The following is a 24,481-nucleotide window of genomic DNA, read 5'->3' as shown; positions in this document are numbered from 1 at the left end:
ACTTTCACCCGGTGTCGGGAGTTGAAACCGGGGGGTTAAAGGGGGCACTGGCCCCTACTGTCACACGGGGCGGGGGCCGCAGGATCCTGGCCGTCTGTTGGGGGGACCGGGCAGTAAAAATAAATTTTGTGGGGCAGACGACCCCGGGGGCCCCTTTAACCCAAAACCCCGGAGGTGAAAACTCCCCCCACACTAAAACCCCAAAAAGAAGCTGAAAATACAGCAGCCGTGATGGGGAAGAAATCTGGGAAAAAGAGGAATCCCCCCAAAAAGACTTGGGTCCCAGATGGGCTAAAAGCTGTGGGCTTACCCTTGGCCCAGGCGGTGAGGAAAAAGGGGGAAACCCGGGGCTAAGGCAAAAAACCCCAAGGGGAACGGGGAATTTTTGGGGGGATTCAAGACCCCCGGGATTATTTACGGGGGAGTTGGAGAGGCCGCTCGTTCGGGGGTGCTGGAAGCCCCCGGGAACCGGGGGGGAACCTTTTTTTCTTTTTTTACAGAAGCCTGTCTCCAAAAGGACAAAGAGCCCCCCCCCAGCCCCCTTGGGAAAAGATGGCCGCAAAAGGGGGGCCAGTCTAGGAGCCCCAAGGAAGAAGCCCATACGGGGGGGAAAAGCCCCCTGGGGACCTCAGCGGGGAACCCGGAAGACCGGGAAAGGATCCTTGGTGAGGCCGAATTTCCCCCGCGGATCCAAAAGTTTCCCCTAAAAAGGGAAGGGGTGACCGGCAAAGCGCCACAATTTAAAAAAATCAAAAAAGGGGGGGGAAAGGGGATTTTAAAACGGCTCCGAACCAAATTAAAAGACGGGTTTTCCGCAGTCCGCCGAGGCCCCTTTCCCCCCGGGACCCCATGTCCCAGAAGCCTCCCCGCAAACCCGGCCCAGGGCGGGGGGCTTTTGGCCTTCCCCCGGGAGGTAAAAAAAACCAAAGCCGGACCCTTGGCCAAATAACAAATTTTTTTGGCCCCAAAACAGTTTGAAAAATCCCCTCAAAAGCCCGGGGGTATGTTTTCTTCCAAGGGGAAGGAACTAAAGGCCTGTAGGGGGCTGGGGGCAAAGGAAGGCGCCGCTGAAGGACTAGGGGAATACCTCAGGTTGGCCGAAACCCCCGGGTCTCGGTGATTTAGGGGGGAAAAAAGTGAAATCTGTACCGATATCATGGGGGGACACAGTGCGACCCGGGCCCCGAATTAAAACACCCAGTGTAAAAAGCCGGAAAACCGGCGGGGGAAAGGTGGGTGTTTCGGCGGGCGGGGGGGGCATCCGAGGAGGGGGGGGGCCTTTTGGGAAAACCCCTTCGGCCCCCGGGTTAAATAAGGCGGGGCCGTTGGTTCCCGGAGGGGGGGAGAAGTGCCAATTCCCCCGGGGTAAAGAAAATTTTCCCGTTACCGGGGGGCCGGGGGTACTAATGCGCCGCCCCAAACAAAAAAGAAAACGGGCGGAAACACCCAAACCCCTTTTGTTCCGGGAGCCTCGGGCTGCCCCCCCCCAGATAAAACCGGGAAACCCCCAAAAAAAGGTGGGTCCCCCCGGGTTTTAAATGGGAGAGAGGCTGAGGCAGAAGGGGCCCGGAAACCCTTTTGGCAGAAAAAGGGGGAGATCCGCTGGGGGTTTCCCCGAGGTGTTTCTGGTCTCAAAAGGGGGGACAACCAGGAGGCCGCCGGACCTTTCCCAACTCCCGGCACCCGGGGCCACGGGGTGGCCCCATTTTTCCCCGGGGGACAAAAGGTTACCGTTCCCCGGGTTCACTGGGACAGGGACAACGCCCCCAAGGTCCAGAAAGCCTTCCTGGAGGGGGGCGTCCCTGGAAACCCGGACGCCCCCCAAAGTCGCCGCAAAGGGGGGGAACTGTGGGGATGCCGCTTTTCCTGGGGGTCCGCACCCCAGGCCCCCAGGGGGGGTTTCTCCCGATAGCAGGCCCCATCCCCCGAGGCCCAGGGGGGCCCCGGGACTTTTAGTTTTTTAACAAAACCCTGGCCCCCTTGGGGGGCCACCAGGAGTCGCTGGGGGCTTGGGTTTTTTTTATGCCCTTGCCCCGGGGAGTCGCACGGTAAACGGGGGAAGGAAGGGCGTGCTCGGGGTGAAAAAAAGGATTTTTTTCCCCCGGGAGGGGGGAAGGGAAAAAGGAACTGGGATTTATTGGGACGGGGAAACCATTTCCCGGGTCGGGGGCTATGGGGCGATGCCTCAGTCCAGACACGGGGGCTGAGCGGGGAAGGTGGGAGGGTAAGTGTTTTGGGGGGAAAAAAGAGAAAATGTTTTTGGGGATATTTTGTTGATATGAATATGGGGGGGTGCTTGGTGAAATTGGGTTATTAAAAAAAAAGTCTTGGATTTTCCCCCCCGGGTGTCTGGAGTTGTCCCGGGGGGTTAAAGGGGAGCACAAAGCGCCCCTACTGTAAACAATGGTTTTAACCCCACGGGAACCCCGGGTTTTATGGATTTATTTATTGAATTTTGACCCCCTGCACTTTTTTTATGGAAAAAACTATTTTTATGGTTACCCCCGGCCCTTTGGGGGAAAATTTGCCCCTTGGTTCGGGGCTCATCTCGGTAAATTTGCCCCGGCCGGTGTTGGGTTCAAAGGGCCCCTAAAACAACAATGGGGGGATGGAGCCAAAACCTCAAGGGCCACCCCCGACCCCCCCACCTTCTTTTTACACCCAAAAACCTGGGGCAATTCCAAATTTTAAAAAAGGCGAGCAGGTGTTAACACAACTTCAAATGATTTTAAAAAATATTTTATATACAGTGGGTAAAAAAAGAATCTCCCAAATATTCCAATTTGTTTTTTTCAGTTTTAAAAAAAACACAAACCCAGTTTTTCCCCAGCTTTATTACCCCAAGCATCCTCTAACACCCAAGTGAAGGAAATAAAGCTCCAGTTCAGAAGAATGATAAAAAACCAAACACAAGACCAAAGGGGGTTGGGGCACTGTTTTAAAGGAAAGGGGGGTTTTTCAAACTTAAAAAACCCCCCTTAGGGCGGGAAGGGGGAAAAAAAGCAATTAAAAATAAAAAACCCGCCAAATAAACCAAAATAATTAACCTAAATATCTATCTAGTATCATAATGTAGTTTAAGTAGGTATATTTAAAATAAAAAAATTTTCCCTTCTATATTTTTTTTTAAAGTTTTAAAGGGTTTGGGAGAAACGGAAAAAAGGTAATTTGTCTGTGGGGATTTAAAGGCATTATATCTAAAAAGATCTCTAAATATTTAACCCAGTATGGGGGTTCCCAAAATTTAAAACCTGTGGGGGAAAGGGGTTGAAAAAGGGATATCGAATGTCACAGGGGGCTCCTCATGGGGCGGGGATCAATAAACCCAAAAACAGGGTCATTCCACCCACTGGCAGGCTGCATTTAAAACCTTCCTTTTTTTTTTCTCTGCGGGGCCCGGGACAGGGGGCTTTCCGCTTGGTTAAAATCTGGGACATCACTTCCAGCCCCCGGGCCCCAGTTTACATAAATTGCTGGCAGGTTGTTTTTGGGGCCCCAAATTGGGGGGTCCTCCCTCCCTTTGGGCTATCATGAAGGGGCTAAGGATCCTTGAGGGGTTGGCCTGCCCGGGACTGATGGTCCACCCTTCCCTTTTAAAAAACCAAAAAGGGGTTCTCGAGACGGGATTACCCCCCCAGTCCAATCCCAGAATACCCAATCTGTGCCCCAGGGGCCCTTTTTTTCCCCCTTCCGCCCCCACTGGGCCCCACCCTTTAAAAATTTTTCCTCCAAACATTTGCCTCCGGGGTCTTTTTTTTTTTTAAACCCAAATTTCCGGAATAATCCCCGCCTGAGCCATAAAGAAAGAATGGGACCACCATCCTCAAAAGGAATTTCCCTCCCAATCGTCCCCAAAACAGCCCTGGTGCTTTTTGGGCCCATGACAACTGTTTGTTCCCCAGAGATTGTCACCTTGAAAGAAGGCCCGGGGTCAGAGGGGGAAGAAAAACAGAGTAATCAGCTCTTTAAAACCAGTCATGCAGACCCCAACCCCAATTGGGGGCCAAAGTGAGCGGGGCCCCCGAACAGGCGACCTCACAGTCCATATCATTTCTTATCATTTTTCCCTCGCTAAAAGGGTTTCACTTTTCCCCAATCTGACCCCTCACTCCAGCTGGTCCATTGCGGGCCCCCTTCCTAGAAACCCCCAATTTTTTTCCCATATTTTTCCCATTCTTTTCTTTTTTTTTTCTTCCTTTTTTTCCCTACCCGGGGTTGGTATTCCCCTTGTCCCCCCTTTTTGGGGTTTGGTTCCCCCATTCCTTTTCCCCCCTTCCTCCCGGCCCTTTTGGGTTTAAAAAATTTGGGGGTTTTAAAATTTGGCCCTCAATTAAAAAAAAGAAATAGGGGAATCCCGCCTTTTTTCTTTTTTTGGCTTTCCCTTGGATTTGAGTTAAAGCTCTTTTAAAATTTTTAATGTTTGTAATTTTTAAAATATCTATTTGTGCTAATGTAAAAAAAAACCCATTTTCCATACAAAAACAATCAGCTATCAAAAAACAAGATCTACGGGAGTTTTAAAAAAGGAACCAAAAACTAAATGGGGCCCCCAAATTTGGGACCCTGGTCACTTTTTTGTGCCAAGTTTAAAATTAACTGGAAGCTGTTCCTGGTCCATTCTTTCCCCTTTGCTTGGTACAACGGCAAAAAACCCCTGATTTGGGTGCCCAAGGGACTTTCAAAAGATCCCCCAGGGCAGAGGGTGGACGGACAAAAGGGGGGGGAGATGGAACCAAAAAACCCTCAAAGGCTTCATCAACCCCAAAGAGCCTAAAGCCTAAATAAAGAAGTTTTTGGGCCTACTGGGACCCCCCCCTGGACCCACCATAGGGGGATGGAAGAGCAACGGGGGACCCCGGTAAGAAAATAAAGGACACTGTGATGGGTGACAGGTTTTTGGGAAAAAGGTGGCCCCCATTAATGGTGTATGGGGGAAAACAGTTTGCCCAATTTCCACCTTTTGTGACTTTTTCCCGGGAGACGCACAAGAAAGGGAAATTAAAAAGGTCTTTTGGGAGTTTCCAAGGAATTCATTTGGGGTTCTACCCCAAGGGGAAAAAAGGTCTTCTGGTAAAACCCTTATTTGGCCTCCCCCAAACGCCCCCCAAATCAGCTCACCACCCGCCCACACCATCGCGGTAAAGCATGGGGGCAGCACCCCCTTTTGGAAGGGGAAACCAAGGCTTTTGTTTAAAAAAGGGAAAAAAGGGGGAAAGGGCAAAAATACCATTAAAGTCCCGAGGAAAACCAGTACCCTCTGCCAGAAAGAAAAAAGGGGGAGAATGTTCACCTTTTCAAAAACGACAAACACACGAAAATGGCAACAGGGGCCCGGAGAAAGAAAAAGAAAAATGTCCTGGGGCTGCCTGAAAAAAGGTTTGACAGAAATAATCGTAAGAATTTTTCCCAAGTTTAAACCCCCGATGTAAAAAAACCTACATTAGGAAACCCGATTTTTCCCGGGGGCCCCCATGCCTTGTTGTCGCGCAAATTCCCCCCCGTTTGGGTTTTGCAGATTTGGCGGCCCCAGCTCCAAAAGCAGTGCTACGGGTTCTTTGGATTACCCTTTTTTTTCGGGCCCACCCCGGCTTTATAAATACCCCGAAACTAACCCGAAATATTGTTTATTAGTTTTAACGTTTCCGGAATTAACCAACCCAAAAAAAATAATGGTCCGGGGGAACAAAAAAGTGTTTCCAAATACCAGAACTGTTTTAGCGGGTTACTTTTTCCCCTTTTTTTTCTTCTTCTTTCTTCTTTTTTAGCTCCCCCCGGGAAAAGCCCCCCAGGGATCTCTTTTTCCATATTACCTCACTGCACCCCCTCGGAGTATTTATATCACTGTATCGGTGTAAATCCAGCAGCACCCCTGATCGGAAAGAAAAATTATGGGTATGGGTTTCATGGACCCCCGGGTTTCAAGGGCCAAAACGTTTAAAAAGTTTTTCCTGTATGGACCTCGCTGTTCAAAAGGTTTACCCCAAGAACTTTAAATCCCAACTCCATCAATTGCCCCTTTGTAAAAACTGTTGGACTTAAAGTCAATAAAACCACTGTAAACTTGCTACAGTTATAATATTCAAAACCCTTTTTTATAAAGCATTTTAATGTGATGATATCATTTAAAGGGTGAAATGCAGCAAAATATTTTTGTTAAATTATACAGATAAAACAAAAACTTCTTTTTAAATAATCTATATTCTTCCCGGGGAATTAAGGGAAAATTTAAATTAAAACATGTATTACGAAGATATTTCAATGTTTTTTAAAACGTTTGAAAAATTTCCAAGAAGCTTAGATGGCTTTAAACCCTTTTACAGAGCTGATTGTGGGCGATGAATTTATTTGGGGGAAAGGGAAAAGCAAGGACTTTGGGCTCCCGCCAATATAAAATTTTGAATATAAAAAAAAAAGGAAAAATATCAACACAGCAAAAAACGCGGTGGCAAATTTGCAAAAGTTAAATGTTTGGGTGTCCTGGGCACAAAAGGGGGGTATGCAGGGGCCCCCAAACATCGCCATCCAACGTGAGGGTTACCTAATTTGGACCCGGGCAAGGACCCCCGATTTTTCCCCTCTGCCCATTTGCCACCACAAACCTAGGGCCCCCCCTGGGGTCTGCAAAAATTTTATTTCATGGGGAAAAAACCCAAATGTTTAATAAAAAAGTTTTAACTCCTATCATCATGAAAATGATATCCTATACATCCCCAGTATTTTAGTTATTCAGAGGCTGAATATCATAAATGCAAGGGCCCTGTGTTCAATTTTGGGGAGGGGGGAGGTTTAAAAAAGTAGGATTCCCCAGGCACATGAAGATCAAATACAAAACAAAGCTTTCTTTTCGGTTTTTCGATGGGATTTGAGAAACTGGTTAATTAAACGATTTTTTAAAATGAAATTTGCTGATGTTCTACTTTAAGACAAAAAAAACTTTCGGATTAAAGTGGAAATTCGGGATTGATGTTTACATTTCGGGCTTTTCCCCCCTGGGGGTTTTTTTTCTGTTCCCCAATAAACTTTTCCATGGGCCTCAGACAGTGGCCAAAAACTTTTCCACGGCGGCTTTGATATGTACTTTTTATTTTGGGACTTGGGAAAAATTTGAATGTGAGCCGTTTCCAACAAACATTTCATGAATGATTTTTTTGTTATACCCCGGTTTATTTTTAACCCAAAATTTTATTTTTTCCCTTTTCCCCACTTTGGTATTTTTAAAAATTTTATATTTTTCCCTTCTTTTCCATTTTTTCTTTCCCAGAAACCCGGGTTTTGGGGTTATTTGATTTGATATTCAAAAAGGGGGGTAATTTGGGGATTTGGGGCTTAAAACGCTGCACGAAACCTTTGTTTTTCCCCTTTATCAGGATTTATATAAACGGAAAAAAAGGTTAAGTTGCAGTACCTTTTAAATTCCCTTTCATCTGTTTTTTTTTGCACGTAAGCACATTTCGGGTTTTTGGGAAATTCCCTTTATAAAACAGGGGTTTTCGCCGGGGTTTTACATGAGGCCCCCGGGGGGACCAGTCAGGCCCCTTTTAAAACCAACCTTTTAAAAACTGTGGGAGATTTTTTGAAAATAAAGGGCCAACGCTTTACCATCTAATGGGTGAACTTTAGGGAGTTCAACTGGGGAAAGAAGAGTGGGGGAAATTAAAAGGGCTCCAAAAATGAGTGCAAAGCTACCCCAAAAAAAACCCAAAAGGGGTTTTAAAAGGGTGGATTAAAGAAAAAAGGGGGGCAAAAAAAATGAAAAATGACATTTTGGGGGTCCTTTATTCATCTAGTAGGGCTTTGTGTTTATTTGGTTTTTAATTCCTCTGAACTTTGCTGTGATTTCTTTTAATTTGGGTGTTGATTTCATTGGTAAGAAAGGGTGGAAAAAATTTAGTTTGTTGGATTTAAAGAAACAATATTGGAAATTTCAAAGGGGGGGTTCTTTTTTATACCCCCTACATATATTGGTTTGTTAATTTCATCATTTGAAATTGTAACTTAAATCCTGCTCGTCTTTTTCTCTGGGGTTTAATTTCCCGGGGGTTAGGATGAGACAAAGTACCACCTGGGTAAAAAAGTGGAGAGTCAAGGGACTTGAGGGATTCTTAAAAAAACAAACACAATAATTTAATACAAAAGGGGGAAAAGGGGAGGAACAGGGAAAAATCTACGGGGCAAAAAAGTGGCCCAATTTAATTTCCCAAAACCTCTGACTTTGGTGTTTGTTTTTCCCCTTTGATTTTTTTCTGTCAGACTTTTCATTCTTTTCTATTTGCACACTGACTTATTTTCCCCCATTTTTTTAACCCGGGTTTCCCCCTGGGACTTATTCAGCCAAAACAGGGGTCAAATAAAAACCGGGAATTTAGGGGTATCAAACGGGGGGCTCTGAATCAAGTAAGCCCGTTTCCCTTTTGGCTGACGTTCCCACCTGTTGGCCCCCCCCCACCCTTTAACCCCCCCCCACACACACCCAAAGGGGTGGCCCCCAAAGGGCCCCTCACTTTCCCCCCAGGTAAAATGCACCCGTTTGTAATTTAAATCCCCTTTTTATCATTTAGTGACTATGTTTAAAATCTCGTGATGTCCTTTTAACAGCAGCTTTCAGCTGGGAAAAGATGGATCAGGGTTTTTGGTCAGATGTGCCTTAAAAGGGGGAAAGTTAACCCCTTTAAAAAATCCCCTTTGATTTTGAAATTTTGGCGGGGCCCCTTGCCTTAAAAGGGCCGTAGAAATTTTTTTCCTTCTTCCTCCCAAATGTCACCATTTAAGTCAGCAACAAATTATAACTTTTGGAAAGGGGTAAGCCCGCCCGGTCAAAATTTTTTAATTTTTCGCCCATTCATATCCTTTTAAAATTTGGTTTTTTTGGTAAACGTTTCAATTTTTTGTATCTGGTTTTCTATGTTTCTGTTTTTTTAGGATCAATTTCATTTAAAAAGTGTTTAGGGAATTAAATCCATAGCATTTGTCAGTCTGATAGATGGACATCAAAAATTTAAAACTGTTTTAAAAAACCCAAAAAAAAAGGCCCCATACTAGGGGGCATATGCATTTTTCAGTTGTTATTCCCAGATGGACATCACAAACATTAACTCTTTCTTTCCAAATCCCCGTCCCAATGGCATATAAAAGAAACAAATTTTTGCATATGCATTTTTAATAATTTTTTTTCCCTCGACTTAACTCTATATCCATTTTAATAGCAAACACTGCTTTTTAAAAACCCCCAACAAAAGGCATTTTGTGGGGATATACTTAAAATTCATCATTTTAATTCCAACAGATGGCGAAAAAGCAAAAATTAAAATTCTTTATGTATCCAAAATCTTTTAAAAGCTTTATAAATAGCAAACCCTTGCATTTTAATTTCCCAAAAAATGGGGTTTTTTTAAAACATTAAAATTTTTTTTTTTCAAATTCTTCCCAATGACATATAAAAAAGTCAATTTTTTTTGCACAGGAATTGGACGGGGGTGCAGTGGTAAGCGCTGCTGCCCCGCAGTTAGGGGGAATGGGTTGCCCGGGCCCCCCCTGCATGGGTTGGGATTTCTCCCCTTTTCTGCATGGGTTTCCCCTGGGGACCCCCAGCCTCCAAAAATCCCAAAAACAAAGCAGGTTTGGTGGATTGGTGATTATAAGTTGGGCCCTTTTGGGGTGTGGGTTTTTTGTGTGTGTTGCCCGGTCGGTTGACACCCCTGCCCAGGATTGGTTCCTTTCTTTTGGGCCCCTTTTTGGTGGGATTGGCCCCCCAGACCCCGGGGGGATTCAGCGGGTTAGGGGAAAAGGATGGATGGATTTTTCCCCGCTTCTGGCACCGCACTCAAGGTCCCCGAGGGGCTTTTTAGACCCTTTTAAACCCCTCTTACATAAACCCAGTCCATGGTTTTTGGGAGCTAGTGGGACATGAATCATTAAAAGTCTTTATCCCCAAGAAATCTCAAACAACCCCAAAAAGCATACAGTAGTTTTTAAAAAGGACCACCTTAAATTATTTTAAATAAAAAGTAAAATAATCAAAAACATTTCACAGAGGTTTTTTTTTAAAAGGTCTTTTTCAGATTTGGGAAAAAAGATTAAAAAAAAGTATCAGTACAAATTAAAAAAGGGGTAAAACATCATTATATTTTTTAAAAAAAAATGGGAAAATTTAAAAAAAGTCTCAAATGATATTTTTGTCCCCCCTTTAAAATCTGCATTGAAGGGGGGAAAAAAAACATTGGAACTCTGAAAGGTATATTTTGGGGCCGAACCTTTTGTTACGTTAAAAATTTCTTTTTGGGGGGAAACGTATAAATCCAATTTAATGCTAAAAAAAATGAAATAAAGCGCTTTAAAATAAGGAATTAAAACTTATGATTGATGGGTTTTTTTATTTAAAAAAATTCTCGATAGGTGCCATAAAACAGTTAACTTTTTCATAATTTTATCATTTACTTCTTAAAAATATAATCTAATAAATTTGTATTCATTTACTTTTTAAAAATTCCTGATTTTACCTTTTTATCTGTTGGGAAATTTTTTTAAAGGACTCTTTAAAAAACCCCTTTTTCCCGATTTAACTGGTATTCCCCCCGGCCCCTTTACAGGGAAAAAATCCCGCCCCCAGTTTCTTGCCCCCTTATGTTTTTAATTTTCTCTTAAAAATAACGAAGATCGCGGGGGAAACCCCTCTAAAGGTCTTTGTTTGGACGACAAAAACCCATGTCGGGGCGTTGATTTCTCAATTGCCGCACGAGCAAAGGGTTCCGCCGATTTCGCCCTTCCCTTTCTGCCCCCCCAACGAGTCACGTGTGGCCCCCGCTGATCATTTAAACCCGCGCGCGCGCAAACCCGCCCATGCATGTCTTGCCGGTTGGGGATTACAGTGGCGGGGGGTTTTTGTTGTTGGATTTTGGGGGCTGGGGCTTTTTGGGGGTTTTGGGGGTCCGTTTCCCGGGTCAGGGGATTGGCGCTTCAAGATATGATGGAGACAAGACGATGAGGTTTAAATTGATGGCCTCCGACTTTTTTATATCCAAAGTGGGGTGGGGTGGGCCCGGGGCCCTGAGGCATATCCGTGTCCCGGACTTGGTAAACGTCGCCCCCTTTTCTTTTCGTATTTTTTAGAAACGAAGGTGATCTAATTGGGAAAAAAATTTTCCCCGGAAAATTTTCCTTCTTGTTTGGGTTTTTTCTACACTAAAGGTGTTCTTTTTCCCCCCCAAGGTTTTCGTGTCTGCAGAGGGGAAAAGTGTCAAGCTTTGTTTTTTCTTTTTTTTCTTTGGCAGGTTTTGTTTTTTTAAATTTTGGCCCAATCCCCCCCTCCTTTTTTGGTCCCCAAATTGATTTGGGAATTGGGGTTCCCAAAATTTTGGGAAACCAACCTTTCCTTTTTTTGGAGGTTTTTTTCATCCTCCTCCAGGCAAAAACTTGGGCCCCAAGGGGACTTTGATTGAAGCCGATCCATTTCAAAAACCCGGAAATTGGGGAGGGGTTTAATATAGGGAAGGTGGCCCAAATGGATTATTCAGCCGGGTTTGCTTTGGGCCCTGATGGGGGAGGGTGGGGGGCAAAAGGATGGGCCGTTTTAAATTGGTGGTTTTTTCCCGGGGGAAAATTGGCCCAACCCGGTTTTTGGGGGGTTTGGGTCCCCCCTTTTCCCGGGTTTGGTGGACAGCAGGGTTTCCCCCGCTGCAGCCCTGTGACCAACCTGTCCAGCTTTTTTCATGTACCCCGTTTCCCCGTCAATTTCCCCCGGGAGTACAGTTTAAAAGGGAGACTCCCGGGAAATTAAAAAACTACTACATCCCAGATGTTCATCGGGTGGCAATTTTGGGCTGGTATTTTCCCAAACCCCCCTTGAATCCCTTTTTTCCACTGGTTTTAAAACTTACCAAATGACAATGCTGTCTAATCAAAAAAGCTTTTTGGGCTGGGGATTTGGGGAAAAATGGCCCATCAATTAGGGGGCCCGCGGGGATTAAGGTTTTCCTTTTTTTGTGGGTTGGAATGGACCCACCAGAACACCCCCGTTCTCCATCCCGGAGGACTGGTCCCGAGGCTCCATCACCAGGGACAGTGTCCGGGGAAAGGGTTCAACCTGCTTCCTCTGGGCCCTAAAAAGTGCCCCTACCCAATTTGGGGTTTTCTCCCGGTTATTCTTCCAGTGCACCTACCGGGCCCGGATGTGCAAGTGGGGCTGAGGTGAAACGGGGGGCCCCCCTTCCAGGGGGAGGGAGAGCAAGAAATTTGACCTGGAAATTTGTTTCACAGGTACCCGCAGGGGGGGGGGGGTCCAAGGGTTTGATTTGCTGATCCTTTGGGGAAAGGGTTTTTAACGCCTGGTGGATTTTTTAGCTCAGGGGATCCTTTTTCGGTTTTCAGTAACAAATGGGCCCCCCCCCTTTTCCCTGTCCCGATTCCTCCTATGGGCCCCACTATGTGGATGCTGACTACCCTGTGACCAAAACCCCGGGGATCCTGTGGCAGTGGGAAATACATCATAAAGGACGGACCAAACCCTTGTGGGGCTCCAAGGGGCTGCTGGGTCACCCCAGGGCCTTCTGCTTCCAGCCAGCCCCCGGGGGGCCTTCTGGGGGAAAGGGTGGGGGCCCCCTTTGTGGGTGGGAGGGGGAAGTTAGCTGTTAGTGCTAACTGGGGGTTTGCTTTGGGCCAGATGCCCAAAACCCCAGGGGGGCAATTAGACCAACTTGGGCCCGTGGAAAAACATCTGGCAACCCCCCCAAAATCATTAAAAGAGATTTTGGTTTTTAGATGTTTTTCTTTTTGTGGGATCCAGTTACTCACAAATTTTGGGTGAAAAAGGGGAGCTTTTGACCAAAAGGGTTTTTCCCTTCTCTTCTGCATTGTGGTTTCAGTGGGGTTTAATTTGTAAATTTGGGTTTAGAATTTCGTAGCGAAAAAAAAAGCCCCTGCCTTTTGGGGTACTAGAGGGGGTTGGTTTTTTTGGTTTCCCTTTTTTGATCTTCATCTACTGTGTTGCTTCCCCGTTTTCCTCCCGCCGCGAAACCCCCGTTCTGGGGTGCCCTGCACAAGTGGGGGAGCCCTAGCAGTTGGGTTTTTTATTAGGGCCGGGGGCTGGCCGGGCACCCCGGGGTTTCTAACCTGTGCCCTTTTTTGAAGCTTAAAGAAAATTTGGGGGGGAAACATTTTTTCCCCATTTCCAAAAAGGGGGGAAAAAACGGTTTTCTTTTAAGGGGGTCGGTGTAAAAAATGAAACAACCCCTTTGGGTTTTTAGGATCTGGCAGGCTCAGACAAATTGGACAAAGTTCACCAGGAAGAATGTCCTTCCCCAGTGGTCCTGTGGGCTTTTGGGGGTGACCAGGTGAAACCCCCAAAGGGTTTGGAGAGGGGAAAATTTTCCCTTTATACTCCTTAATTTTTGTTTTTGGTTGTGGGTTTGGGTTTTTAAAGGCTGGGAGGTAAATTAAATATTTTTTTCTTTCCCCCCCAGCCCTCTTCCCACTATTCCCGGTGCCGGGGGTAAACTGTATGTTTATTTTTAATTTCCCGGTTTTGGCTTTGTAGCTCGGGGGGGGTTGAACAGGCACAATGTGAATCTGAAATTTTAATAAAGGCTTTTTCATGAATGGTTGGAATCTAGTCTTGTAATTTTTTAAAATTGAGTTAAACTTGTGGGTCTGTGTCCAAGTTCCTTTTTTTTGTTCTGAAATGGGAAAAGATGGGAGGTGATAAAGAAGGCAGCTATGAATGATGAAACAAAAGGGTCCTAACTGCAGATCACCACCCAAGTCCTCCATGGAGTGTTTTAAATGGATTGTCACCAGTGTCCTTGTGCAGGACTGACTTCCCAGTGGTTCTCAACCACTATGGGGACAGAGTAACAAAGGGGCATGAAGATGTTTTTGTTAATAGATTGGGTTTTCAAGGTTAACTGAACTACATTTTGATACTAGAAAAAAAGTTGGATGTCAATGAAAATTTAAGTAGGTACCATAGTAATCGAACAAATTATCAGTGGGATATATATATATAAAAAAAAAAAAAATAAGGAGCGTTAACTCGGGTCACAAATACTTAAAGGTTGAGAAATCTGCCTAATTTTACAACCTGGGATGTGTCTGAGCTACCCTTATCATGAATGGCTTGTTTGTATTAGATGGAGACTGAGTGGAGATTCATCTACCTTCAAAGATCCTTAAGTTTCTGAACTGCACTTTTTTTTTTTATATATTCCTAATATTGTGATGTCACCACATAGCAAATGCACCAGTGTGGCTTATTTCAAGGTTGGTAGCTTGATCTCAATGATCAGGGTCCGGCTCTTTTTCTATTCCTCACTAGGCCCTATCCTCCAGTGCTTAGAAAATGTACCTGGAAGTCATTTATGAATGACTATACCATCTGTTAAACGCTGTTCTAATACAACCAGCAGGAAAGTATGGAGGACTATTTCGACAAAATTAAATAAATGTGCAAATAGTACTGTGAAATTGAGCATAAATATCATGAAATGAAGCCTTCATAAATGCATCATGAAATGAGAGCATAAATGATAATGTTTTTCGTGCTTATTTATTCATTTTGTCCGTAACATTCCTCCAAACCGTCATGAAATACAACTTGAAATAAACTGTCACTTTCACTCATCAAAGTTTAGAGGGTGGGCTCTAACACGCCTCTAGTTACCGACAGGAACGACAGTAGCACAAGATTTTGAAAATGTGAACTGGAGTGACCTCTACTCTTGTTCTGACACTAGGGGACTGCTGGGTCACCCCAGGACCTTCTGCTTCCAGCCAGCCCCAGTGGAGCTCTCTGGTGAATGGTAGGTGAACACCCCAGCCCCTTGTGCGGTTGAGGAGATTTTGGCTGTTTAGTGCTAAATGGGGAGGTCTGCTTGTCCCAGGTGTCCAAACACAGGAGACAACTATTTGACCAGCTTGTTGACTGTGGACAGCACATCTGGAGTGACCTACCCTAGTCAATACAAGAGATTTGTGTTTGAGATGTTTGATTTTGTGGATCCTGTAGCACAGCAATCCTTGGCTGCAAAGGTGCAAGTTTTCTGCCCAAATGGGATCGATAGCTATACTGGAAAACTTACGGTCTTTGAAATGTTTGGGTTTCAATTTGGAGTTTTGGATAGTCCAAGCTGTTCAATGGTAAGGAGGTTTACCATATATTTGGCCTAGTAAAGTGTTTTCCCCTCTGTGTAGATCTTCATCTACTGTGTTGCTGCTGCCTGCTATCCTTCTGCAGCTAAACCCCTGTACTCGGAGCTGTCCTGCAAGAAGTGAGTAGTCTGTGGAGGTTTGGCTGTAGATCTCCTAGTAGAATGTGGCTTTACTGTTTTCAAATGTGGTGTCCTGTCAATAACTGATGTATGGTTTCTCTCCAGACAAGGTGCATAATATCCTTTCGGGGTTCGTGTGTGCGTTTAAGTTTGACTAACACTTATTTTCTAATCCCCCTGTTTTCAGGATCTGGCAGAGCTGCTGAAAAGTTGGTACAATTTGCTTCATCCAGGAAGAATGTGCTCTGTCACAGTGGTCCTGTCCTCTTACAGGTTGACCAGGTGCAAACCTCTAAGCTGGAGGATGAAGGTAATCCTTTTGACTTCCAGTATTAGTCAGCAAGCACTTTTTTTTTTTTGGTTAATGCTGATTGGAGAGTAAATGTCCTTTTGTCCTCCCACAGCCCTTCTTACCACTGGATACCTGGTGTTGGGAGCTGCAGCTGCCATGATGGTGGTCCTGGTTTTGGGTGAAGTTGCTGTGAGGAGGGTCAACTGGCAAAATCTGAAGTCTTAATAAAATTTTATGGCTGCCTGACTTGTGTCTGGTTTTTTGGACAAACGAGATCAGCGCCCAACAGAGGGCAGGTGTTTAGGAGGGAGTTGCCCCCTCTTCACTACTTCAGCCTTTATCATGCCCGATCCTTTGTGGCTGGTACAGCTCTTTGAGCTCCAATGGTGCTTGCCTTGTATTCACTGGTGTTGGCTGCTGGTCAAAATGGGAGACCTTGACTCACATAACTAAGGGTTAGCTTTCACAAACTAAGCTTTTATTACAAGAGACAACTGTATTACTAATGTAGTTTGTTTTTTTTTTTTCCTACGTTTCAACTTGGATCTTCACTTCCTGTGTTTTGGTCTACCGTGTGGTTTGGATTTCTGTAACATGCGGCTTTTATTTATTTTTTTAAATACCTTCTGTTTGTCCATAATACAAAAGCCTGATTTCCCTCCCAGGGGATATGGGGTTTATTTGTAGCCAGAAACACTTGGTGAAGGACCACAATGCCTCCCTCATGTATTGACTCATTTAGGCTGGGTTTATGATTTTTTTTCTTTTTTTTTCTCGGGGGAGCAACACTTGCTCCAGCAGACGCTACTTCTATGCAAGCATTGTGCTACCTATACTTGTATGCATATTTTACTAAAATCTGGATGTTTCCAGCAGTTGGCAGTGCAAGAATTCATCATGGAGAGGAAGTTGGGCTTAACTGTGAAGTTAATGAAACATACATTAAATTGTGAGGACAACTTGACACTCTCTGATAGGATGCGAATTTATATTCGGCTAGCCAGGGGTATTCCCATTCCCGCTAGCACTGGGCACATCCGTGGCCAAAACAATCCCAGGGTGGGGCATCCGCTCATCTTAAGGAAGACAAGCACTCGCATACGCTGGTATCATTTTAGTGTCCCCAGTCCTTGGCCTTTAGGAAGGGAACTGGAACGCACTGTGGAAACCCACCAGGGAAAACCTGACAACTGCAGGGAGAGAACATGGGACGTGACTCTGTGTGACTGCAGCTCTCCCCTATGGGATGTAAGGAGTATTCATTATTTTAAATGAAGTTAATTTTAACATAGGTACTTTAATGCATTTCTGCATGAAAGTGAGATATATAAATAAAAGGATACTAAATGTGCAAAGAGCTGGAATATCAAACCTGTTATGCGTGGTGACTTGTTGCTCTCAGGTCCGAAGGAAGCCCTCAGAAGTAGGTAGCGATTAACTGGGTCGGTTTTTAAAATATTGACTAGGGTTTGCTTTAATGGTAAAGTAAGCTAAGAGGTTAAAGTGGACATTGCGAGCAGGCCTGGTTCTAGAGTCAATCGTGCAATTTAATTTAGTACCACCTCTCGCCCTATAATACCTTCAAAAGTTTTCATAGTGTTCAGAGTTTAAACGAATGATGTGCTTTCTACTTGAGCTGCCACCATCCTCGTGCTGTGACTTGCCCGTTTTCTTTTGAAACAAGTCACCGCCGTTAGACAAGAAAAGACGAGCCCGAGTTTTGAAGGCGGCGGCCTTCGTGCATGCGCACTTTGCACGACCGGCAGACCCGGGCTTGATTTCGAGATCAAAGCCGATATTTCCACTTTAATCACAAAATACCCTCTTGCGCCATATATATATATATATATATATATATATATATATATATATATTTTTTTTTTTCTCTTCTTCAAATACTCTGCCGTACCTTCTGATAAGGTGAAACAACGACTGCACAGAAGAGGGTGAGAACTTTTAAATGTATCATGCCATTACGTTGGGGACCATACGACGCTTGAATATGAAAGTACCACAAAAACATTTGTATGTCGACAATTTGCTTCACCACACAGAGCCAATCATCAAACCTATCAGCAGGCACATCGATCCTCCAAGCGGCTTTCTGTCACATGTAGAGAGGAAAGAGACACTGACGTCACGTTACTTTTATTACGGTGCGCCTCCCGACTTTTAGCTTGGACTGCAACTCGTAGTTAATTTCTGAGGACTTGCCAAAGGAATGCGTGGCAGCCATGATGCGCGTGCTCGTTTTGAGCGTGACGTATAAACGTAAAGTTCAAACAAACAGAAATGTGCTTTATTAAACGTGAAAACATCCCATTAAGTGTGCTTCCAAGCAGGCGTTTTCTTTCTTTTAAAAGTACACATCCTTGTTGAATGGACACACTGACTCAACAGCAGCAGATGGCGGTAGGCGTGCCGGTTAAGTTAAATACACAAACGCTCCAGGATTTTCCATTTTAGCTAAGAAATGATGGGGGTTGTGTTACTGATAAAGCCCCGGGTTGTCCAAACTTGAAAGCCTCCTCACTTATCCTCCCCTCTCCCACTACCCTCGTTATGGACACAACATAACTCAATAATAACTCGGGTGCAGCCATTTAAGTAGGAAATAAAAATCCAAAACTTTACTTCGCGTCAATTTAAAGTTCATTTTTTGTTCAATACAAAGTTGGTGCCCAAATTTAAAGAGCAGGTGCGACACTGGATTTTCAGAGGTGCTGATACGTGATTCCAGTACAAATTAAGCTCACGTGTTTAAAAATTCACATGCAGTAGATATGAGCATCCGCTCTCTGGGAATACGTTTATTATTGAGACTGCAGCTTAATACTTGGGTTCCAAAACGGGACAAGCATTTGCCAAACATGGGATTCATTAATTGAGACCCTATGAACAGTACACAGGGGCGGCCCCTGGCTGTATGTTTATCAAACAGGCGGCACATTGGCACGTTAAAAGGTTACCTGAGATGACTACACTTGTCTCTTCTCATTTCCTTGTCTGGTTGCTTACACGGCTGTAATGCTTTGTCCCTGTCGGCTGGTGTGTTTGGCTGCAGCTAATGTTTATTGATGGCCTCAGTTACTCTCTCTCTCTCTCATATTCATATATAAAAATCCGTCTGTCTGTCCACTTTTCACGAGAGATCTACGTAACGTTTCTTTTCCTATAATTTCCTTGAACATTCCGGTTAATTTGGCGACTTCTCTCATCGCACTAAGTATATAGTTCACTAGCAGGAGCGACTTGTGTATGCGAGTCTGAGACAGAGGCTGCACACCGGGGGAGGGGCAGAGTGGGCGGAGCCCTCCTCACTCACACGCCAGTCTCGTTCGTGTCAGCTCCCTACCTCTCGCAACGTGTTGGACTGTTTCTTGTCTTCGCAGCTAGCGATACCTGTTTGTTTATTGACGTTTAGTTTGTCCTGTTTCACTACTACGTGGGTGTGAGCCACAGGGGAACAGTTTTAAATAAAGTCTCAGGAATAAACCTCACACATCAAGGTGGCACTGCACTGCGGGAGGTTTATCACTCGATTGGACAAGCTGGGTCATTTGGTGAAGTGGCGACCCATTAGAGACACATCCGCGATTATATAGTTTAAGACACACTTCAAGCGGAAGAGGCCGGCGGCATCACGCATACGTTCTAGTTCTCCTGTTACACTCCTTGGTGCTCGTGAATCAATTCCCATGTCAAGTTTCTAATTTGGAGAAATCAGGAAGAATTATGTCGTTTGGAAGCTAAATTTAGATCAGTGTTTCCCATTCACGGTCATGTGGCCCCCTGTCCCAACAGCTTCTGCTTTCTATTGGACTCTGGGGCTAATTAAGTGAACTATTATTTCCCAAGATCTGTGTTTAGGGAACAATATAGAAATTAGAAAACTGTTTGGTAAAACTATATATATATATATATATATATATATATATATATATATATATATATATATATATATATATATATATATATCCCTGCAGAGACACGTTGAAGCGACGTCTTTTCTACGTCATTTTTGCACGTACCATTTTGGTCCTCTGAAGGTGCAGATAGTGACGCCAGATGACGTCTTTTTTTCGACGTCTTCCGAACGTCAAGTATTGACGTCCCCAGGACCTCCAGATAAGGGCTAATTCTAGTCGAAATGAGGTCGTTGTGAGGTCCAAATGTGGACGTTTGGATTAGAATTACCATAGCATGTTATGCTAATTCTAATAAAAATGTTATCTCGACATAAAATTTAAACATATTTAAACTGTTTTACAGGTCTACTGTTTCTATTCTCTGTACACTGTAGTTCCATTTCAGAAGGTGGCATACTGTAGTTCCAGAAGGTGGAGGACCTGTTTACTGTACCAGTTTATTTTCCTGTAGCTTCGTTTGACTCAGCAGCCGATTTGAACTGGAAATGCTTTACACTTTTGTATGCATTTCCAGTCATCATATTCTTATTCAAATAAGAAAAAAAATCACAATTCACTCATCACACATTTCTTTCCATTTTTATTAATTCCATCCACCATATTGAATACAAAAAATTAAAAAGTTAATCAGTCATGATCGATGAGAGTTGAGAGATGAGTGTGTCCACTCGACCTCCACATCTTTGTGGTAAATGCTCTGAAGCACACATCCTTATAAAGCCCTTTGTGGCTGCCGGGTCAAATTTCATGACTCCATCTGCACGAGTAGAAAAAGACAAGTGATTAGAATTATGAAGGTAATCTGCAGTCATACACCAAGTCCCCATATTTGAAAGCAAAACTTGGTTGCCTATGCATCCACTACCAATACTGGATTAATACAAAACCATGTCTGCAAATGTTAAAGATAGTCACAGCTAGTAGACATTAGGCGGAAATCAAGTTATAAATCAAATTATTACAGGTTGGCAAGGGTAATGTTCTTGCCTTAGTCAACATGAAATATGGGCTTACCTTGTATTGCTCTATAAACCTTTGTGTTCTCCAAAGGTTTCTTGCCCTTCCCCTTCCCTTCATATTAAACCTCGCCATCAGGGCATTACTGAAGAGCCTAAAAAAAAAAGACATTTATAAATCAATGTCAATGATTTACATAGGAACAACATTAATGTAGTATAAAGGCTTTATGACGTGTGATCAGTGTACCCTAGGTTGGCCCCCTCTTTTCAGAACAGCTGGTGCTGGTCTATAAGACCACAATGCGTTGTGAATTTATAATTTCACTTAATTTTTATCTATTATGACATACTCAGACATTGTTTTATGCAAACAGAAATTAATGTTATAATGGGAGTCAATGGTGCAAAAAATGTCTGCAGGGTAAAAGATGGAACTTTTTCTTCTACAGTATATTATAGTCCTATTATTAGATCCAAGATTCAAAATTTCATAAAACTGAAATGCAAAAAATTTATCAAGGGGCGCACAAGGGTTAAGCAAGAAAAAAGGCAAATGAAAACATGTAGGGTGGTCCACACCCAGAATAAAAAAGTTCAAGCAGAGCACCCACCCACCCACAATTCATACTGTATGTAGAAACATACGCTCAAGGACTTTGTGGACACAGTCCTTGGTGTTCTTCCCTCCAATACGTGCAATTTGCAGCACCTGTTGCAATAAGTCCACTATAAAGTTGACTGACACTCCTCAGAGGAACCGAACAGTACTGCACTGTATTGTATTGTGTTATGCAAGACTCCATTATTTTCAGACTTGTAAAACCTACCAGGGTATCAAAAGCTTGCGCATCACAGAGGCGTTGATCCTCTGCCTCAAAATCCACCATAGTCTCCATCCTCAAAATGTGCACGGCTGAAGAGTAAGGCTCTGCTTTTTTGTACTGATCGCGCAGGTCAAACAGCAGGGTTAAGACCTTTTTCTGAAATACTGAAATACATTTGTTGATTACTATGATTACCTTAGAATAGCAAGGCTAGCTAGCTGGTTCAAAATTATTTTTTGTAATCAGTTTCAGTGTTTATCAATACAGTAGATAGTGTTGGAGAAAGAAAAAAGTTCAAACAAATGTTATAATATAACATGATTGAAACTACCCTACAATTGATGGTAGAAAAACAAGCCACTGCTATAACTGAAAAGCAGTTTGTGTAGACCGAGAGAACAGTAGACAAAGAGAGAAAGTTGTAGTATTAAGTCTCTCTCTCTCTCTCGCTCATCTCACACTGCCAATAGATCAAATACTTACCATCCGTAGGCAATGGGAATGTCCATTTTAGATCTGTCACTGCATCTGCACCACAGAAAGTTTAATTTAGAAATTACCAAATGACAAACTTTAACAGATTCGGGCAGGATTAGAAGAGAAATAATCTTAAATAACGTAATTAAAACAATTACAGGTTCATCAGTACGACTAACTGAATTGCAAAGTGTTTTGATGAAATTGCGGCCTTTGGACAACTCACCATGCCTTGGCCCGTCATAGGGGGGGCTGGTAAGATCACTGTGCCGGGATCTTTCATCACATCTGTAGGCATCAGTATGGCGTGACCCGTCATGCCTGTCCGTGTGCCTCGAACCACTGTGCTGTGACCTGGACCTGTCCGTGTGCCTCGCACCACCGTGCCGTGACCTGGACCTGTGTCTGGATCCTCTGCTGGACCTACCTCTGGACATTAGTACCATTTAAATTTATTTTAAATCACTTGGACATAATACCATAACACGGAAACAGACTAACACCTACTGGTTGGCGAACAATATGTGCTGGAGACCAACCAGTAGAAGCCAGCCAATACTGTGCCTTATCCTGTTTCTTTACCTAGAGCGATAGCCATCCATGGGACAACCTCCTGCTGCATGTCGAGATCCTGAAAAACCACAAAGAATGTTCTTACACAAAGATGATAAAATAAAAAAGTGACTGTTTAAAGTGAGATGAGATGAATTCTCACTAGGTGTCAACAGATCTCCACACCGAGGTGCTGTGCTTGCAGTTTGAGGGCCTGAAAAAGACAGAATATTCAAAGGTGCAAAATTATTGAAAGGAAACAAAAAGATGACCTTTAGCTGTGATGGACACTTGGGCTGAATCCCATTTTTACCCTTAAGCCCTCTTTTGCCCTTCCCCTTTATGCTCAATTCAGAAGCAGTGAGAAATTCACCATCTTGAATGGACTTTTAACTTTGTTCAATGGGATGGTTGATGCAAGGGGAGAAGTAAATACTCACAAGGAGTGGACATTTCACTGCCCTGAGAACTGTCCGCACGCTCCACAGACCTGGCTTCATCTTCAGAGGCTGAAACACATGAATCAGTGTGAATTGTGTGTACAAAGACAGTACCATGCTTCATAAGTTGTCATTATTCCCACATGCATTGAGATTCAAGTTGGTACCTTGAATGGACCACAGCTTTTTTGGTGCAGTGGGGTATTTGGGCAGCTTGACACCTATACAGAGGTAATACAGTGAAAATAAGCATATGCATCTCCAAAAAAAATGGAATAACCTTATTAAAAAAAAGTTATTAATCTTGAAACAAATTATAAAGTCATTATAGAAAACCATTACCCCTGATGTTCTCTTCATCTGAATCTGTCAATTCTGCAAAAAATGTTTATACACATTTAAGTCAAAAATTTGAGGCCCAATGTGTCAGATTACAAATGTCATCTATCTATACATGCAAGAAACATCTGCCTGTGTGCAGTGTCTGTGTGTGTTTTCCATGCATAATTCTCAAACCATCCATCTGACTGACCTCAAAATTGATACACATCTTGTTACTTGAGAGTGAAAAACATACCATTTCTTACAAAGCCCTCTGGAGTTCCTTTTTTAGTGCGGTTCCTCGTCAATTTAAATGGCACCTCATCATCGTCGTCGTCCTCTGCCTGACTGGTCAGGTTGTAATTGTCACATTCACGATGACTGGCTACAATTCAACATTAAAAAAAAAATATATATATATATATAAACAATATTTTGACTTGGATATATATTTAAGTCTCAATTAACAAACATAAGAGTAGAAGACGAAACAAAAAATAAGTAACACACAATATCCTAACACAAATAAACAGCTCACACTTACAAATACATGGATAAACATATAATTAACTCAACTGACCGAAAGTTCCATCCGCTTGTTGCAAGACAAACTGAGCAGAGCCGAGTGAACAAAGAAAACTTGTGATTCGCGCTGAATGCCTTGGGGTGTTGCCTCGGCCAATCAGAGTGGCGTTGGTATATGATGACGCGCTGCCTCGGCCAATCAGAGTGGCGTTTACTGGTTGAGCTATGATGACGTGCTGCTTGGTCAATCAGAGTGAATCAAAACAGTGAATACAGTAATCTCTTGCTATATCGCGCTTCGACTTTCGCGGCATCACTCTATCACAGATTTTAAATGTAAGCATATATAAATATAGGCCTATATCACGGATTTTTCACTGGTTCACGGATTTCTGCCGACACTGGGTCTTTTAATTTATGGTACATGCTTCCTCAGTTTGTTTGCCCATTTGATTTCATACAAGGGACGCTATTGGCGGGTGGGTTAGAAGCTACCCAATCAGAGCATGTATTACCTAAAACTCCTTGTTGTGATGTAGGATTTTGCATATAACTTGATAAATGTTTTGTCTGTCTTTATTTATAATTTAGGCAAACCAAGTGGAGAGGTATTCGTGTTTGCCTTCCCCATCCTTTTTTACGACTGTCTCTTTGTAATTTCGACAGGATTTGGGATGTGTCTTAAACGCTCAGTTTGATCTCCCACACAAAGCCAGGTTAGTGTAATATATGGTCTTGGGGTAGGGCAGGAGATAAGATGTTCTATTTCACCCATTGGTCTGAGGTATGGCTGTTTGGAATTGGCTTGTCTCAGAGGCCTTTAAGTACCATGATGTCCTATTGGTTCCTAGGAATTGGAGAACATCTATAAGTATACTTAGCTCAACCACATTCTCTCTCATTGC

General features: G+C 43.6%; 1 long non-coding RNA gene across 1 annotated transcript; it reads right to left on the bottom strand.

The window, feature by feature from the left end:
• Window positions 1-22,462: 22,462 nt before the first annotated feature.
• LOC120520798 lies at window positions 22,463-23,445 on the bottom strand. Its single transcript, XR_005631899.1, has 5 exons — window positions 23,308-23,445; window positions 23,073-23,105; window positions 22,898-22,951; window positions 22,731-22,799; window positions 22,463-22,504 (listed from the first exon to the last, which is right to left on the bottom strand). It is a non-coding gene; the product is annotated as an uncharacterized LOC120520798 (long non-coding RNA).
• Between the last annotated feature and the right edge of the window lie 1,036 nt (window positions 23,446-24,481).

The sequence above is a fragment of the Polypterus senegalus genome, unplaced genomic scaffold (genome assembly GCF_016835505.1).
Source record: "Polypterus senegalus isolate Bchr_013 unplaced genomic scaffold, ASM1683550v1 scaffold_2101, whole genome shotgun sequence".
NCBI lineage: Eukaryota > Metazoa > Chordata > Cladistia > Polypteriformes > Polypteridae > Polypterus > Polypterus senegalus.
Note: the sequence above shows the minus strand (reverse complement) of the source record. Positions and strands in the feature narration are given on the sequence as shown.